At 41.5% G+C, this 18,900-nt stretch overlaps 1 protein-coding gene and 1 long non-coding RNA gene across 32 annotated transcripts in view; one reads left to right on the forward strand and one right to left on the reverse strand.

Annotated features, from left to right (window-relative positions):
* MAGI1 (membrane associated guanylate kinase, WW and PDZ domain containing 1) overlaps positions 1-18,900 on the reverse strand; it is a 335,995-nt gene that overhangs the window by 192,709 nt on the left and 124,386 nt on the right. The window lies entirely within an intron of this gene.
* LOC135307386 (uncharacterized) lies at positions 9,414-13,272 on the forward strand. Its single transcript, XR_010368100.1, has 2 exons — positions 9,414-9,660; positions 13,109-13,272. It is a non-coding gene; the product is annotated as an uncharacterized LOC135307386 (long non-coding RNA).

The following is an 18,900-nucleotide window of genomic DNA, read 5'->3' on the forward strand; positions in this document are numbered from 1 at the left end:
CTATTCTATTTAATATTCTTTTCATGACACTCCTAAGTACATTTGATCTCTCTGATAGCTTCTTGGCAACACTTTTTCATTAGAATCATTATTATCTAAAAATCTTTTAATTTTCATTTTAATACACATAAACTCACTGTGAAGCCAGCTTAAATACTGCTAAAGCCACTTGGAATAGGGAACTCAAATCTACTAATGCTACAAATTCTACCTGCTGAATGCAACGTTTTGAACTTCAGGCTGGGTGAAATAAAGATGCTGAGGAGCACATTGATATTCTTAGGCAGTAATGGAAAGTTACTTTTCCCCTTCCCTAGTAAAGATTTCACCTTAAACAAGTCATCAGGGATCTTCAGTCTGCATTTCATAATTGTTTTTTTCAGATGTTCATTTCACAAAAGAGTTACAGGCTGTGAATAAATAGAATAATCTTTCAAGCTGAATTTATTGGCAGTATTTTGTTCAGCAGTGACTTTTCTGGATCTCAAATCCAAAATTTTCATCACAATAATCATATCACGTGATGAAAATTTGTAAAAGAAGCAAATCACAGTATACCCTAGAAAATGCAAAGACCTTAATGCGGTATATGCATTATCCAGAAGATCTGCTTCCGAAAGATTTGCTCTTCTGCACCCTGAAATAAGGCAAGAAAATGAGTTCCTGGGAAGCCAAGATTAGAGTGACATGCAAGTCGTTGGACTAACTACAGTATGACTTGGTTTAAATTGTTTCCACTTAGCTTCACCCCTAGGTTTTGCTATGAAGCATACACTTTCTGATATTTGCTACCAATTGTCAATTCAAATTAAATTAAACCCTAACAGCAAAGTCTATAAGACCCTGGCTAGGAGGACTAAGAAAAAAATATTACTTGATGTACTTGCAAAATAAATAATATTCTGCTGCTTTGGAGAAGCCTGGGACAGGAAGAGCAGAGCTGTCATCTGCTAGAACAGAGATAAATTAGCATGGCTGTGTCAGAGAGCCCAATATAGGACATTGTATTATGTGCAGTCTCAGGATGTCTTAATAGCTTCTTGCTCTCCTAGAAGCTTAAAGCTCAGCCCAAATTCCACACACAATTCTTCATCCTACATAATGAGGTGATTGTTGCATCGTTGACAAATGCAAAATAAAAAATTCAGGCTTCAGCTATGAAATATGCTAACCAAGAATCAAAAATTATTAAACCCAAGCAACATGAGAGAACTGATTTACTTTGCATTCATGAAATGTTAAGTCATTTACATAGCAAGTGCAGAAACATCTCTAACAACCACGCTAACGACTTGCCTTAAAAAATTTCCAAACCTCTCTGTGCTCTCCCTACCCAGAGGCTCCCAAGTGAAAGGAATCAAGGCTGGAGTCAAGTGCTGGTCGAGTGAAAGAGGTGAAGTGCATGAAGGAGAAAATAAGAGCAGACATCACACAACACTTAGTTGTAGCTTAACTGACAGAGAATATTGTTGTTGCCCAGTGATCTATGGGTAATATCTGTTTACTAAACAAACTCGAGACTCAGAGAAATATCCCTCTGTCAATGTAATGATTTTCACTGTTGTGAAGAACTAAAGCCTTAATGTTAGAGGATACTTGTATCTGATTCTGCTGCTGGTAGACTTTAAAGTTACATAGAAAAAAATAATAACACTAGTATTACTCCAAATGTGACATGAAATCTTCTTTTCAGCAAAAGCAGCTTTGTCATTCAGGGACACCCTCTGCAACAAAGCAACCCTATTTATAATCTGCCTGAAAAGCACCACAAAGTTGATTTAGCAGCTGTACCTGTGACTGCAGCTGTGCCCAAACTTAGAGCACAGCAGTGCCCAGGGATGCTCCTGTGCCCTGGGCCATGACTGCCCATCTATTAAGCTGTCAGAACCATCCCTGGCACAATTTTGGCCTGTGCCAACTATAATTTTCTCATGCAGTCTCAGGCACAGTTTGAGAGCTGGCACAGTTTCCAGTCCTATGGGAATGTTTTGCAGGTTAAGAGACTTTTAATGGTATGGATGTGGGTCATTCTGTACCAGCTGGCCTCAGTGCCCAAAATCTTCACAGACACAGTTACAAGATCAGAGACAACCTCCAATATAATAGTAATTGCAAAGTAAAAGTTGTTGTGGGGGTTTCCCTTTTCCTGCCCACAATAGTTCTTGAGACACTTCACAACACTTTAAGTTAGTAAGTTTCTTAAAATAAATTCAGAGTGTGTTTAGTGACAGCCATTTCCAGTATTTATCTCTTGGAAAGTCCTAGAAATTCAAGCTAAACAAAAACTTGTATCATTCCAAAAGCTCTGATAAATAGCTGCTGAAAACTTCAATGCTTCTGATTTGAAGAGCTTACAGAAGCAAAGGCATTTATATTCTGAAGCTACATTTGTAAATTGTTCAAGCATCATACCATGACAACAATCTTATAGGATAAAATAATCTTTAATAACAGGGAGAGTAAGTCTATATTCATGCTCCTTGCTTCTAACAAGCATCAAAGCTGACTGCCCCTGTGACTCAATAGCAGTCTCTAAGTACTGGATTTAGAGCTGTAATGCTGCAAACCCTCACATATGTGAGCAACTTGGCACAGGCAAGCTGCCTCACACCACTGCTTCTTGTTCTCCTCCTGTACCCAGTCCTTCATGATATGTCCATAAAGTGTATCCTTCATCTTAATAAACCTTATTACAGTCAGTAGCACTCCCTGCAGAAACAGTTTTTGCAGGACCACAGCACACTGGGCCCCATTAGCCTGAGTAGAACGACTCTAAGATGGAAAGAATCTCCAAATCTTGCCTTCTCCATATGGACTGCGCTACAGCTCATGGGGATAATGAAGGAATGCCTCTGAGCATGCAGGCAAACTCCTCCAGGATGGTAAAAGCCATCAGGTTTTGCTTCAGAGGGGTAAGAGGAGTGATGGGACATGCACCACCTGCCTTGGTGGCTTTGAACTCAGATCCCTACAAATATCCTGTCTCCTGGCCATGCTGCTCCCCAGGGCTGCATGCCTCCCCCTCAGCACCTCCTCCAGATCACAGCCCAAACACAAAACTGGGCTTAACCTTACCTGGAACAGCACCTAAATTTCTTCTCCTTAGCTAAATTTCTGAACCTGGAAACGAAGCTGCTGCAGAGATTTCGGTGGCACTGTTGTTGCTGCAGAGCAGAAACATCTCCTTACAATAGAGGCAGCTACAGAAAAATCAAATGGCTTTTTTGCAGCCTACCCATGAAAAGAATTGAACCACAGCAACAAAGAAAGGAACTTATTACCATGGTTATTGCTGCTATTTCTAGACAACGTGAATGGGCTTTTTAGGCTTTCATGAGAGAATTTACAGACTCTGGGGCAAGCACTGTTAGTAATTGCAGTTGCATTCTGCCACTTGAGTATTTTTGGCAATTGAACTGTCAGAAACCATTTGATAGAAAAATGTCTCCGCATCATTAGTGCCAGCAAGGAGGATATTATGTGCCAAAGTATGAAGTGAAAAGTACTTCTGCTTTTACAAGTGAATCTTCTGCAGCTCACTGATTTCAAACTTCCACCCCCTTCCTGGCCCAAAATTCAGGTCTGAATTTTGAGGTTGTCACATGTGCTACCAGTGCCTTCATAGGGCTTTTTGGTTTCACACAGCAAAATGTGTTTTTTCTCCAAATCCAATTGCCTGCCTCTCACCAAAAAAAGACTACAATACTCCTATACCACAGCCCTTCTCACCAGATCACTGCAGTCTCTTTGCTCTCTTGTTTAGATCTCATCTTTCTCTAACAAAACATTATAGCTTTTCCAGAGCTTTGGTCTCAGAGAAGCCAATAGGAGCTGCAGAAACACATTTGAAAATTGGATTACTGAAAAAAAAAAAGAGGCTCTGGAAACAGACTGGAAAATTCTGAGCTGCAAAATTAGAAACTAAGTGAAATCAGATGATTTTTACAGTCTTCCAGGCTTCAGATCTCAGTGTCTGTCCTTTTTCTTATGATCCTTATTAAAACCAATCACTATTTCTTTTTTAACCTAAGACACAGTAACTCCAACTGTCTGAAGTTTCCTCAGCTTGAACATTCAAGATGTTCCTCAGCACTGAGGTACCAGCTCTTTTCAATTTAGAAGCTTCTAATTACATTGGAACCATGAGCACATTTGTCAAGATTTATGAATCAACAGATCCCCACTCTGAGTAATGGGTTCCAATCACAAAGAACCTGCCCATCTTCATTTGAGGTACTGTTTGTTCAGTCCTTTCACCTCAGTCTTGCTTTAGCTTCTCATCTGCTGCATAGTTTCTCAAGTAACAATTTTCTTTTAATGAGTGTGTGCATTCAGCAGTGAATTGCAGGAGTTGTAATCAACCAGAAAAACATCCACTTCCATGTTTATTCCTGTAAACAGGTTGCAGATGGGGAAAGTAGGTGTTTCAGGGGGTTGCTTCAGCTATCCACAATTCCTATTTTGTCTAGTGAAAATCAATAAAATTAAATGAATTATGCATTAAATAAAATAAATAAAATCTTTGAATAAGACAAAACAATGGCTGATTTTGCATCTGTACTCCCTCGGAATTTGGAAAACCAAATGATATTAATGGAAAACCAAAAGATATGCAAGACTTAAATGCTTTCATGAAGGGAGATTTTGGCACTGGTGATTACACCTGCCACTGAATTGCACATTACAATATCCATCCATTTTCTGCTGACAGTGATTGAACACAAGGACTTCTGGCAGTAACTTTCCAAGCCAAAGAACTTTAGCAGTTCATTTAAGCTTATTTTAAACCTGAAAAATTTTAAACTGTCTTTACTGATCACTGAGGATAACAGACAGCTCTTCCAAAGGAAAGATGATGTCCTGCTGCTAGTGGGATGAACTCCTTCACTTATGTTTTGCCTTATGCCATGGTTTGACACTGGCCCAAGGCCAGGCACCCATGAAAACCTCTCACTCACCCTCCCCTGCCACAGCTGGGCAGAGGAGACAAAAAATTAATGAAAGGTTCATGAGTTGAGATAAGGACTGGGAGAAAACACTCCAAGGGCAAAACAGGCTCAACTTAAAGGCACAAAGTAAATTTATAACTAATAGAGTCAGAGGAGGATAATGAGAAGTAAAATAAGCCCTTAAAACACCTTTTCTTTACCTAACCCTCCCTTCCTTCCAAGTGACAGCACAGGGGTACAGGGCATGGGGGTTTGGTCAGTTCATCACTGAGGTTTTCTTTTGCTGCTCCAGGAGAGGAGTCCTTCCCCTGTGAGACCTTGGGGTCCCTCCCATGGGGGGCAGTTCCATGTGAACTTCTCCAGCGAGGGTCCACTCTCAGGAGCAGCAGCCCTGCAGCTGCAATGTGAATTCCCCCACGGGCACACAGTGCTCCCAAAACTGCTGTGGCATGGGTCAGTCTTCCATGGGGTGCAGTCCTCCAAGGACAGGCTGCTCCAGCCTGGAAGGGCCCTCTCTCTGCACTGGGTCTCCCACTGGATCCCAGCCTCCTCCAGGCATCCAACCCTTGCTTCCCTCCCATGTTCTCACCTCTTCTCTGACTGGAAGAAAAACTGTGTGCCCTTTGTTTAGATTTTCTTCTCAAATCTGTTACCACAGAGGCATTACCATCCTCTGTAACTGGCCCAGTTTTGGCCAGCAGCTGTCCATCCCCAGAGCCATCAGGGACTGGCTCTGCTGGGCATGGGGGAAGCTTCCAGCAGCTTCTCACAGAAGTCACCTCTGTGCCCCCCACTACCAAAAACCTGTCCATGCCAAACCAACACACCTTACCAGGGGATAATTTTTGCTAGAGGAACTGGATAAATGAACCAGGACATCTAGATTCCATAGTCAGTTCTGCCTCAGACTTCTCATGTAGAGTTAATCTCCTTCAACTTTAGTAAAATGGAGATAATACCATTTCCTGCAGATCCTGCCTGTCTGAGCTGAGGCAGATTTACTCACTACTGCTGCACTTCTGCCTAAAGTGAAGGTCTATTTTTTGAGAGCTCTGCCCCACCAGCTCCTGCAGATGCTTTCAACATACAGAGAACTTCACCTGCAAAGTCTGAGGTCGGGAATGCTGCTGATTTGGCCTGGCTGACATTGAGGCGTTGGTTGTGGGTTGGAGGGGAGGGTGGCACCTCAAAAAAATCTAAAGCAGCCCCAGAAACTTAAGTGACATTAAATAGATGAATAAGCTACAAAGATAGTAAAATATTTAAGGGTCTCTACCAAAACATGCAACACAGAGACAGAATTTACATGTACACGGATGCAATTAAGTTTGTGCTCTGGAAACCCAAAAAGGCAAAATTCAAATGCACAGAGCTAACTGCAAACTGTACCAAGATTATATTTTAAGCAGCAGTGGATTGAATCATGATTCATAATTCACAGTTTCTTCCTAATCCATTTCAAAGTGAAATATTAATCAACAGAAGTATTTCACTCCACCATTTATTTCTGTTTCTCAGGAAAAAAAGAAAAAAAAAAAAGCTTTATCCCTCTCTCCTTTACTGCTTTACAGAGCTGCAGGGCTCAGCAGTGCTCATTGCCAGCTTACAGACTTCGCTTAGGCCTGTGCTAAGCACCTTCAAAACCAGACTGTAAATCACCCTGAGTCTAAATCTGGAAGGGAAATGAATTTGCCTATAAAAGCAGAGTATCTGCTGTACATTTCAGACCTTAAACTCTAAAGTTAGGATGTTGCACTGGAACTTTTTAAACTCAGATTAGTTATGTTTTTGCTAATGAAATTTAATCTTTTCCCAACTGGAATTTATTAACTCAAAGGCCAACATATGCAAAGTAGTTCAGGCTAAATTTTAAAATCCTTAAAAACATCTTTTAATTCATTTGCAAACAGCAGAGTCCAATATCATCCCTAGGATTTTGAGTTAATTACCTTGGAAAATATACAGCCAATGATTGCTGGACATCCAGAGGGCAGTATTTGACCTAAAATTGGGTTTGTCATGCTAGGAAGCTGCCACTGAAATTCTCTTCTCTGAAGACTGTTGTTCATACCTGAACTATTTCTAAACATTTTTAAAACAGTCCCTACAACTTAGCAGAAATTCTCACTAAACCAAATGACAAGCTTCATTAAAATCCCCTCAGCTCTCTTTCATTGCATGCTTATCAGAAAATGCAGAGCAGTCATCAGGTTGTTTCATATAGTCCTGAGAGAAGATAAGACTGCCATATATTTGCAGTTACTTTATTATGAGTTTTATTAGGATATATAACATTATTAAGGGTTCTGATACACAGTCAGGTTCCTTCCTTTGTCAGAATAAGATAGGCTATTTGCAGTTCCTGAACATGATGGGTGAGACAGAATAGCTGGTGTTCTCAGCATGTGGATTGCATGTAGGGCTAATGTGCAACCCTAGGCATGCTTAAAAAATAAACAGCAATTTTTAATGCACTGCCATCAGGTTTTCACTGAGTATTTTCCTCAGACTCTGGAAACAAATGATGCTTTGGGAGCCTTGTGATCAATGGGAATGGCTGCTCTGTGGCTATTTCAGCCACGTGGGCTCTGTGCTTTGCTGAGTACATGGCTTGGAAGGAAAGACATCTCTAACTACAGAGAAATAGCTGATTAAGTGCCCTCTCCCAAACGAGCATGCCATTATTTATCTTGATAAACAGCCTCTCCACGGAGGGAGAAACAAGCCAGCTGCACTTGCAGTGCCCAGCTCCTGCCAGGCTGGGCTCAGCACTCTGCTGGCACCTCGGGACCCTCTCCTGGCTGCCCTCTCTGCTCCTCACACACAAGGAAGCCAAGACTTGACACAGCCCCTGCTGTCCTGCCACAGAGCTTGGGGTGAGGAGAGAGGATACAAACGACCCAAACTGCACTGTTCACTTACAGCTCAAACACAAGACAGAGCACAACATCTGATGAAGAATGCATCCAGCTGATGTGAAAATGTAATTTCTGCATCTCAGCCCTCTCTTTCTGGCCAGACACCTGGAAACTCTTCTCTAAGGTACACGCAGCTGCCACCAGTGGGGCTGGCTAACAGTTCTGGCAGCACTGGTGGGACAGAAAAACCATGGGCAATGGTCCAAAAACCCTCTGCCAGCATTGCCCTCCCTTTCCCAGCCCTGCTGCAAGACACCATCAAGCTCAGGTTAAGAGGAGCAGACCAGCAGTGCTGCCTCAGGCTCACAGCAGCTCAGCTCCACTCTCAGAAATGCTGCTAAAACAGGAGAGACCCCACTTAGATGGCTCAAGAGACATTACATGGATCTGCCTTGCTCTTTTCAGGGCTCTGTTTCTGCCTCTTTGTCCACCCCCTTCCACCCTGTACCAGCCAGGCTGAGGTGCAGATCCCGAGGTGTCTAACCCAGTATAGAAGGATATACAGGGGATATCCTGTGTATATACATATATATGCACATATACACACTGTATATATAGTATCTTATGCCATTTCTAGCCATCAGTGAGCTTGTGCTACACCCTGTCGCTATGATATTTTCTGAAAAATCTTTTTGCCAGGATTTTTTCTCCTGAGAAGCTGAGAAGTTTCAGCTTCTCCACGTTGTGCTGCTTTGGAATGTGATTTGGAGAAGTGTTTACCCAGCAAGTGAAATTGTTTTCACTTGATGACCAGTCACAGCCACCTGTGTCGAGGCTGTGAGCAGTCACAAGATTTTGTTATTCATTCCTTCCTATTCCTTTCTGAAGGAAAGGAATAGGAAGGAATGAATAACAAAATCTTCCTAAGCCTTCTGAAGGATCCTTTCTCTCTATTCTTTTTAGTATTGTTTTAATATAGTATTTTAATATAATATCATAATATAATAAATATTAAATATCAACCTTCTGCAACAAGATTCTCATCTCTTCCCTCATCCTGGGACCCTCAAACACAACCCTGTGTTCTGCTCAGGGATGGAGGCCAACACAGCAGAAGACTGAGCAATCCTCATTTCATGACATCTCCTCCTTCCAAGTAATTTATCTTGTTAGATGTGGGGCCAATTACTAACAAAATCTTTGACATAACAAATGTGCCACAGACTCTGTCACTGCTTCAAGAGCAACTAGAAGTGGGAAGGCAGCATGCAAGGATAGGGCATTGGGCAGGAAAAGCAGCCCTGTGCTATCAGGAACACCAACCACTCACTTTGCAAAAATCATATTACAACAGCCAGTTTCCAGACAACACACTAAAGCTAACTCGAGCTAATAAAGGAACTAACTCTTTTAATGACTAATTAACTTCTCAGCTAAGCAGTTCAGCAAAGAGATCTGATTTGGTGCATGTGAAACCACCAGGAAATAAAAAAAAACCAAAACAAACAGTAGTCCCCAATATATTTCAGTATCTCAAGTATAAATGGTGATGTTATGCCTTTAAGTCACAGAATAAGGTGTGGAAAAACAACTGTTAACAGAAGTAACTGCATTTAACTTCCCACCCTGTGCACCTCAAGTGGCAGTAAATGAAATTACCAAAAGCTGCCTCCCCTGACAGCTACACCAGCTCAGCTGCTGAGCCACAGTCACAAATGTAAGACCAGTATCAGGTCAGCAAGGTGACACCCACCATTACAGGCTGAGCTTCTGCTGGAGGAGAAAGCAACTGAAGTGCTGTTTTTCCCAACTGAGATGGCCTTAAGCCCCACAGAAGAAGGAAGGGAACAGGGGTGAGTGCTACAAGAAAAGCCCCACACTTCTGGAAAATTATTTGTGCAACAATTTAAGCTTTTCTCTGTTTGCATTCAGCTCAAGCCAAGATGACAGGACACAGCTTCACACAGCAGTTGAGCTAAACTGGCAGTGGGAGGTTCAGTCCTTGCTTTCCATCCCTCCTTTTTGTGTCAAAAAGCAGCATTAAGCCAAAGTTTTTACTCCATACTCAATGTAGTCCCACAGCATGGCACAAAACCAGCTCGCTGCTACTGAGCTCCTCTGCTGTGAGGCATTTATATTTCCACTCAAAACCTTTTAGATATCCATAAATCAAGAGAGGCTAGAAGAAAAAAATATCTCTGAATTAGACCAATACTCCAGTGTTTGTTAATTTAACTTCCAATTTCTCAGCCAGTAGCCTAATTCAGAGGCTGCCATCAAAAACACTACTACATTTATCTGTGTCTTGCTTCAGATTTTCTTAATGTACTTAACTACAATCTCTAACACACAGAGTGTGGTTTGGATAAATCCTGTAATCTAATCAATCAGCTAATTCCAGTGCAAGCCAAAAGGGGGGTGAGGGAAAGCAAATCCTAAAACTTTTCATTACATATTTCTCTCAAAAATAAATCACCACCTAATGGATAGCTAAACTCATGCACAAGTAAATTACCAGCAGATAATTAAGAATTAATAGCCTTCTGTGATCAGAGGTTGCTATTTACAATGAGTTGACAGAGATTATGAAAAAAGGCTTTTTTTATAAAATAAATTGAAATACAAATGTTTCTACACCCCACTGCATATGAAAAACTAATAAAGAATATCAAAAATGAAATCACATTTACTCATTCTCTCCATGGCATATGAGAATTTTAAGTAAACTAAAGCCATATTTCCATATCTGTTTGGACTGCCACATTACAACCTTGTTGTTGTTCCCCTTAATGAACCCTGAATGAATCTCTGAAGCTAAAGAATGTCTCCAGTGGTTCCTCATGATAAACCTGTTATCTGGGATATCCAAGATGAGTATGTACATGGAAAAAAGTGTGAGGCTTGCCCAGACACACCATGCAAAATCCTGTCTGATAGGTTTAAAGTTGAACACAGAGATGCACACAGGACACACAGCATGGCTGGTACCACATGAGAGAGATTATGGAGGAGCTCAGAGCTGCATGTTTAAAGTTAGTGGTGGCAGGGAACCTCTCCAGGCCAGGATCACACCCCAAACCTTCACACCAGACAGCAACGCTGGGTAAGGCTTCTGCCACCCAGGCAGCTGTTCTGCATCAGCAAATCCTGGCAGCTCTGCCAACACCTCTAGGAATGCTTTTGCTCATACAGGGTGAAGTCTGTTCAGCAAGGGGTTGCAGCTCAGGAAGTTACAGCTTCTTGAAAAATCAAAATAATCAGCTCAGCTTAAGCAACACCTCCTTTGCTGCAATCTGGCACTGCCCCACAGGGCACACCTGGGGCTCAGCAACTCCTTTAGAAGCAGATGTTCATCCTCTGTGGGCATGCACACACAGCTTCAGGGTGGACACCTCAACCAGCCTAAAGTGACCTGGACAGCACAGCTGCCCAAGGCCTCAGTCCCCTTCCCTGCACCTTCCAGCTTCCTGTGCTCCATCACTGCCTTGGCACTTGCAGCTGGGTGGGGATGCCCAAGCAGTGGTGCAAGAGACAACAGCAGTAAACCAAAGAGATGAATTCTCTTAAGTCAGCTCAGTCAAATCCATTTTCTTTGTGGCCAAATGAGAGGCAGGACTGCTGGTTTTAATACCACACTCAAACACTGCAGCACAGACATGTTTTTGGGTGCCAACGTTCTGATCTGCAAGACTGATGGAGAACAGCCTTGAATACGTCTTCAGACACTAATATTAAATTGAGCTACAGTACAGAGCAATGGTCTCAGAAACAGGCTCATTCTGCTCTCCATAAGGCTGCAAGTTTGAGAAAACATTAAGGAGCGTCTACAGAAAACAAAGCACAGTTCTTTAATTTTGGTTTACCCTGCTACAGCTTCACCCTTGTGACCTTTCAGACCAAGATCAGACAACAAGAAGGTAAATACAAGAGCTTTAAGATTTTTTAAATAGGATTTTTTTTTCCCCCTCTGATTTTACTGGAAGACCATCAATATTGGATGAACTCCTTTAGATGTACTGTGCCCAGAGCCACTGAATACCAAATGCTAGAGTAGCTACGCTTCAAAGAGAATATTCTGTCATAAGCTGAGTTTTAGGAAGGCCAGTTCCCTATCAGACTGCTGCCAAGAATCTTACAAAAAAACCTACCTTGTCCATGAAGGCTCTGCTTCATTATTTTGTGACAAATAGGGCTTCTCCACAAACCAGTATTAATAAGGCAAAAGTACAGGATAGCATTAAACACCACCAGGACAGTAACCTTCAGATAAAAAAATAGTAATTTGGTGTTACCAGCAATAAGGGATATTTTTCTCCACAATTCCTCTTAGAATTTGCATGCCTGTGGCTATGAACAATCCAGCAGCATGTCTTAGAAAGAAATAAAATTATTACTCACTTCAGTTCTGTGTAGGATCCACTGGACCATAAGCTTGTGGAGAAGTAGGAGACTGCACACAGCACAGACAACAATGCTGCCTCAATTCAGTAATTAGAACCAGAAAGGCAATTCTTATTAGGAGACCATTAAAAAGCTTCCTGGTCTACAAAACTGGGGAGGGGAGAAAAGCAAAGGATTTCAAAATTTTCCCCTTTTCCTTGTAATCGGAGATTTCCAGTTCCTACTCTTATCAAACAAGCTTATGTGTGCATCAATGCACTGTTGCTCTGCAAATCAGCCTTAAAGGAAACTGTCTCCAAACAAAGAGCATCAAAGAGAAAATACAGCCCAGTCTCAGCAAGCACAAAGTATGTTCAGTCTGCCTGGGCCCACCAAGATGTTCAGGGCACGGAGAGATTTACTTCCCTGGATGCTTTTGTTCACCTCTACCTGAAACAGATTACCTTATTGATCCACTCTAAGAATGTGGTCTTTAAACCACTATTTAAACCAGAGAAATGAAGATTTCCTTTGTCTCTGCAATTTATCTCCAGTCCAGAGAGCAGCTGAGTTGCTGCAGCCCAGCACACTGACCGCCCAGGCAGGCACCCTGTGGTGCTGTCAGCCCTCTTCTGTAGCCACAGCCAGACATGATCTCCACATGAAAATTCTGAGGTTGTTTTCTAAAAACTTTACTTGGCCCAAACAGCTTCACTATTCTTCCTGTAAATTCCTCTCTTGCTCTTGCCTAGTTGGATGCATAATCAATTGTTTGCACCCTCCTTCCCATCCATCTCCCACTGCAATACAACAGAACTGTCAAATAAGATTTATTGCCATCAGATTGTAGGAGCAATTCTAATCAATGCTTACTATGAAAATTTTAAAAGTAAAATTCTACTTTTCTCTTTTCTTTTGCAGGGTGGTCCAGTGAACAACATGCAAGAGCAGAGCTTTGCAGAGCAGATCTCTGCTGCCAGCTCTGCCCAGGTCTTCTGGGGGAACCCCAAAAAGTGACTGTTTCTACACCCTTAAATATCTGAAATAATGACACTGTCCCAAACATGCTCAAATTTACTGATTATCTGTTGGATTTATTTCCCTTTTTCTTTCTATTATATCACTGATTCCCATGATGAACCAAACACAAGGCATGCAGGATGAATCAGAGGAATCCTTCTTCTTCCTCACCTCCCTTCAAGCCTCCAAATCTCTAAAAGATGCCAGCAAAGATTTCTGTGTTGTGGGTAGCTGTTGGGAAGTTTTTGTGCAAATGGAAGCTTAACACATCTGCAAAAACAGTTCATGATAACTCATGAACTAGCATTACAGAGGTGTTACACGCTTGATTCAGTTGCTTTAGTTGGCCTTGCTGCTGTGGAACTGAGTGACCTAGAAGACAGCTGTGAATTAATTGCATATGAAACATCCTGTATGAGACATCATCTAACTTGGAACAGCTTCCTAATGTGCCAGAAATCTAAACTCCAATTTTCTAGCACTATTTTTAAGTATCTACCAGTAGATAAACATCCCCTTAAGTAGTCTTTTGAATAAGGATGAAAAACTAGCAATAACTACACCAGTGGAAATTTGATGTAACGCTTTCACAAAGTTTTCCTAAGAACCTATCTCATGCTGGGATTGCCCAGAGCCTTAAACACACAATCCCCTCTGTGGGACCACACACATCTCACTGGTGAGTTGGAGCACCACGCCCCACGAGGATGCAGCCAAATGCTCAGCTGAGAAAGTGTGGAGATTTCAGGGGTGAAACCACAGCAGCAGTGAAGACCAATCTTGAGACCTTTAGAAAAATCTGTTGTGTGAATTTAACTTCTTGAATTTTCCAGAGTCTCAAGTAGATGGTCAGTTGTATTTCCCAGCTATGCCAGAATGTTTCCCACGAGGTCCCCATGTGAGATAACCAGTAAGGGTAAAACACTTCCATGTTCTGGAGTCCCTTGTAAGCTGTTTCTATGAATTCACCTCCAGAACAAAAAGTCAATATGCAGTTGGTTTTCTGCCCACTGTACCCCTCATCACTCCTTTGATATTTACTTTATTTTTAATTAAAAAGATGTATAGTCCCTTCGAGGGCACTAAAACAGAGCAACTGTTCAGAAAATCAATACAGGCAGGGTTGTGGCTCCCCATAGGAAGTTTAATTCTTGACAGCAGATCTGCAGCAAAACAGACAAGAGTATAAAGCAACCCCCAGAGCTTCAGCACGACCCATTCCAAGCACCCCAGAAAAACTGGGCTGCACCATTTCCAGCAGCCTCTGCTGCAGCCCTACAAGCTCTGCCATTGCAAAACCCACACTGAGCAAGAAAAGAAAATTTTGTGGTCATTATACACTAACAAAAGAGACTAAAACACTACGGTAAGAAGCTGGAAATGTAGAGGGCAGTGTTGATTATAAACCTGCCTGGCCAGAACCTCCAGCTGGGTATGGAGAGAGTAGAGGGAAGAGACAAGCAAACACAGAGATGGCAATTTCCAGCCCCTTTATGTGGGAATGAAAATTTCATTGCTTCAGGGGTACAGGAACATAGCATTGCTACAGCACCCACCCTCACTCCTCCAAAATCAAGACATGGTTTGTACTTGTAGAACAAATTTAGAAATTTTAAAAGTAACCTGATCACTAGCGATTAGATGCCCCAATATTTATCTTCTAGAACTCATATCTTTAGCTATCCAGCATAATTTTTATGATTTCCTGAGATTAACACAGGTAAAAAAGTATCCAGGAAGTATAACACACTTGTAAATAAGATGAGTTAAAATCTGACTCCATCAGTAATTTGTTCTCATGAGTGTAAGATGTTACAAAGACCCTGATTTTTGTCTATCTACACACATTGAAAGGAGTAACACTGCATTTATTTTTGTGTTTTCCTCATTCACCTATACATTGATAAAAGCAAGGCTGACATAACTTCTAGGATAACACTGAATTTTAAATTCAGACACTTGGCATTGGCTCAAGAAATGAGTGAGGCCTGGAGAAAAAGCGTTTAATTTGAAACCAAATGTCTCCCTTCTGGAATCAAAGTGGTTCTACCTATATTTCCCTGGCTCACTAATAACACAATGGCCTATGCAAGGTTTCTCCCACATATCTCTTGTGTATGAGCATGTCTTCAGACACCTAGTTACAAATTAAAGTTGTCTTTATTTTAATAAAAACTGAAAGGTTGGAAGGGGTGTTCTGATTTCATGTGCCTGCCTTGGATGAGGGTAAACTATTTATGCCTTGAAAATGACCAGTTAACAACAAAAAAGAAAAGATGGTACATGCCACACACACAGTAGATGCAGCCTGCCAGGTACTGCCTACAGCCAAGCATCAGCTTCTCAGCACTAAAGATGAGTCTCTGAGATAATGAATCTACCCAAAAGCACAAAAATATGCACTACAGGGCCGCATCATAATAGGTATTCTAACTCTACTGAACTATTTTAAATGACATAGCAAAATTAAATTTCATTGCAACTCACTTGATCAATCAAGTGGAAACAGCAATATTTTTAATGTTTGCAAAAGACATCAGCAGACTGCAAGCGAAATGTCTCAGCATTTGTCTTGCCTACAGAAAGAGATTTTCTTTTTAAACTGCAAGTATAGGAAGCCTTTATATGAAATACCCAAAATATTTAGGAATGAGACAGTACAAACTTGTTTATAGCAACTGCTGACCCCAAAAGGTAAGGCCTTCAAGAAATGCTACCTCCTCTGACAGACCACAGGAATACTAAAGAAACCAAAGCATTTTTTTTCTAGATACACAAAATGAAATAAACTGCCTCACTGAGAAATGTTCCCAGGAACTCAGTAATGAGATGTAGCAGTAGATCCTGCTGCAGCCTTAATTACATGGGTCACAAGTGAAAAAGGATGACTGCCAGCACTCAGCAAGTGCAGTGGCCTTGGAATCATAGAATCATAAAATCCTAAAATTCTTTATGTTGGAAAAAGCTTTTAAGATCATTGAGTCCCATCATTAACCCAGTACTGCCACGTTCACCACTAAATCATGCCCCTTAAATGCCACATCCACTTTTTTTCTGCATGCTTCCAGAGCTGGCAATTTTACCACTTCTCCTGGTAGCCTGTTCCAATACCTGACCACCATTTGCAGTGAAGAATTTTTTCCTACAATCCAATCTAAATCTTTCCCTGTGAAACTTGAGGCGGTTTCCTCTTGTTTAATTCCCTATTATTTGGAGAAGAGATGGAGTCCCACCTTGCCACCCCAGCTCATCCTCTTCACAAGACACAAGTCATCAGTGAGATGTGAGAGCACTGGCTGGATAATAGCACTGAATTTAAGTATTCAGCAGAGTTAAGTTGTGGGTTTGCTCTTTAATTCTGTACCCTGCATGGTGAGTATGGAGCCCTCTGTGCTGGGTACCACCATCAGTGTGCCAGGGCAGGGTCAGGAAAACCACCAGGACATAATTTCTCTGATGGCTCGCTGCATGAGAGAAATTAAGGCTCAGGGAACTAAGTCACACTTGCACAGTGCCACATCCATATGCTTTATATTAATGCACGATGAAAGTAATAAAAAAAGGTATAATTAAACCAGGGGAGAGTCCAGTAAAAGTTTTTAAGGCAAAATGAACTTGCACTGTCTGTTTCTTGCCAAACTAAACTCTCAAGGTTCACCTATTTTTTTTTTTTCCCCTTCAAGCTGCCCTTCCTTTCACCTTGCCTTTTACGAGGCCCCATTTAGAAAGGTGATCCCTGAACTCCCAGACTGGGTCTTTCACAAAGCCCAGAGACAGAGCGGTTCACTCGAGTACAGCCCATCAATTCTGGAAAGAGACCTCTGTGTCTGGATTCAAAAGGGAAGTTGCTGAGCATCTTTCCAAAAACAACAGACTTTAAAATGTGTGCTTAATGTGTGGATTAAAGGGAACTGGCCTGAGCTGCCAGCTCAAGGGGAAAATAAGAGCTCTGACTTAGCAGTTTAGAGCACATTAATGTTAAAGCCACGAGGAAATCTTGCACTTGCATTTGTAGCCAGGACGTAAGCAAAGGCAGGGTTTCTGCTTTTTCACTTGTGGTTAGCAGGCCTGGGGGACTAAAATAGCCAGCTAAGATCTTACTTTACACAGCTGGTCTCCAGTGCTGCTGCTGGTCCATTGTTTGGGTGGCTTCAGGCCGATGCCACACAAAAAAAGTAAGACCAATGCTCAGTAAATAATTTAAACATGCAGCCATCAAAGTGGCCGTATGCCTCAGAGGGAAACTCAGACTACAAGGAGAGAAAATCCTTACTAGCCAAGAGCTATTTGAAATTTCTTGACGGCTTTAATCTGATGCGCATTTCGTTTATGTCTGCGCCAGCTTTTATTGCAGAAAATCAAGTAGATTCAATGTTGACATTTAGAGATAACACTGAAAATCTGCCCTTTTGTATTTTCTAAAAGTCATGGATAGGTCATTTTGGCTTAGCAGTCTGTGCTTAGGAGTTCTACTTAAATTGCAAGAGACTGGGAGGTGTTATACCCAAAAGATGGGAGAACCTTGAAGTGACATTCAGAGATCTGAACCTGAGACTATGCAAATTATCTGAAACCCTTAAATTGGCATATCCTGAAATATCGGATAACATACTCCTACCATTTACATTCCTCCTGAACCCCTGACTTGAGTGGCACTACAGCTAATTTACTCACATTTAAGTGAGAGGCAAACAGTAATTTTGTAGGGAATTCATCACTTCCAAGTTTCAGCCATTCACTCCTAGGACACAGCATGGTCACAATTTCCTTAAAGCCATTCTATGACAATCACTACACTGGCACAGCTCACAAAAGAGCCTGAACTACAAGTCATGAAGAGAAAAACTACTTCAAATGTATTTGAATTTTTTTTTAATATGTGATTTCAAACTGCAGACACAGAATACGCCCATGTAATTAAAGAAATCTGTGAAAGTAACACTTGTGATCCCAGCCCATTAGACTGAAAGGCAAGACAGTCAAATCTCCACCCAACAACTTGAGGAACATCAGGCTGAAGGCCACCATCAATGTCAAATCCAGTCTCCTGAAATTGCAGGTACTCATGAATTAAGGCATTTAATCTTCAAATGTCCACAAAATATATTCTCCCTCCACTATTACTCACGGCAGCAAAACCTCTAGCAAATGTCATGCATTCAGTAGCACAGGGCTGGCCACAAACTGTTTAATGTGCCAGATGAAAAACATGGAAAGGTCAAAGGCAGAGTCAGGGTTCCTACAATTTTGGGAAGCTGAGTTGGTTAAACAAGAAGATTGATTTTAAAGCTCCTAGAAAAACAGGCTTTCACCACCTGCTACAGCAACGTGCACAGTCTCAATTCAGAAAGACTAAGATAAGTTCTCCTTGAACTTTAAAATATGAGAACTTAAACTTGCTTGCAATTCACGACAGCCTTTTGAAAACCAAGTATTTTCTATCATTTAATGCACACTCCTTTCCATGAATCTGACTTACCAAAAAGTCTTACAGAGATCTTTTCCCCACTCCTCTTGCACAGCATGTACAAAGCCCTGCTTTAGCTACAGGCAGGTGAAGTCTACCTCAGAGTGCCAAAAGCTGCATCAATTGCTAGGGTATCTTCTGTTACATAGACATCTAACAAAGAAAGACCAAATAACCAAAATATAACCAGAATTTCTAGCTTCTAGTCCCCAGTTTGGATTCCTGA

This window comes from Passer domesticus, chromosome 9 (assembly GCF_036417665.1).
Source record: "Passer domesticus isolate bPasDom1 chromosome 9, bPasDom1.hap1, whole genome shotgun sequence".
In the NCBI taxonomy this organism is placed as follows: domain Eukaryota; kingdom Metazoa; phylum Chordata; class Aves; order Passeriformes; family Passeridae; genus Passer; species Passer domesticus.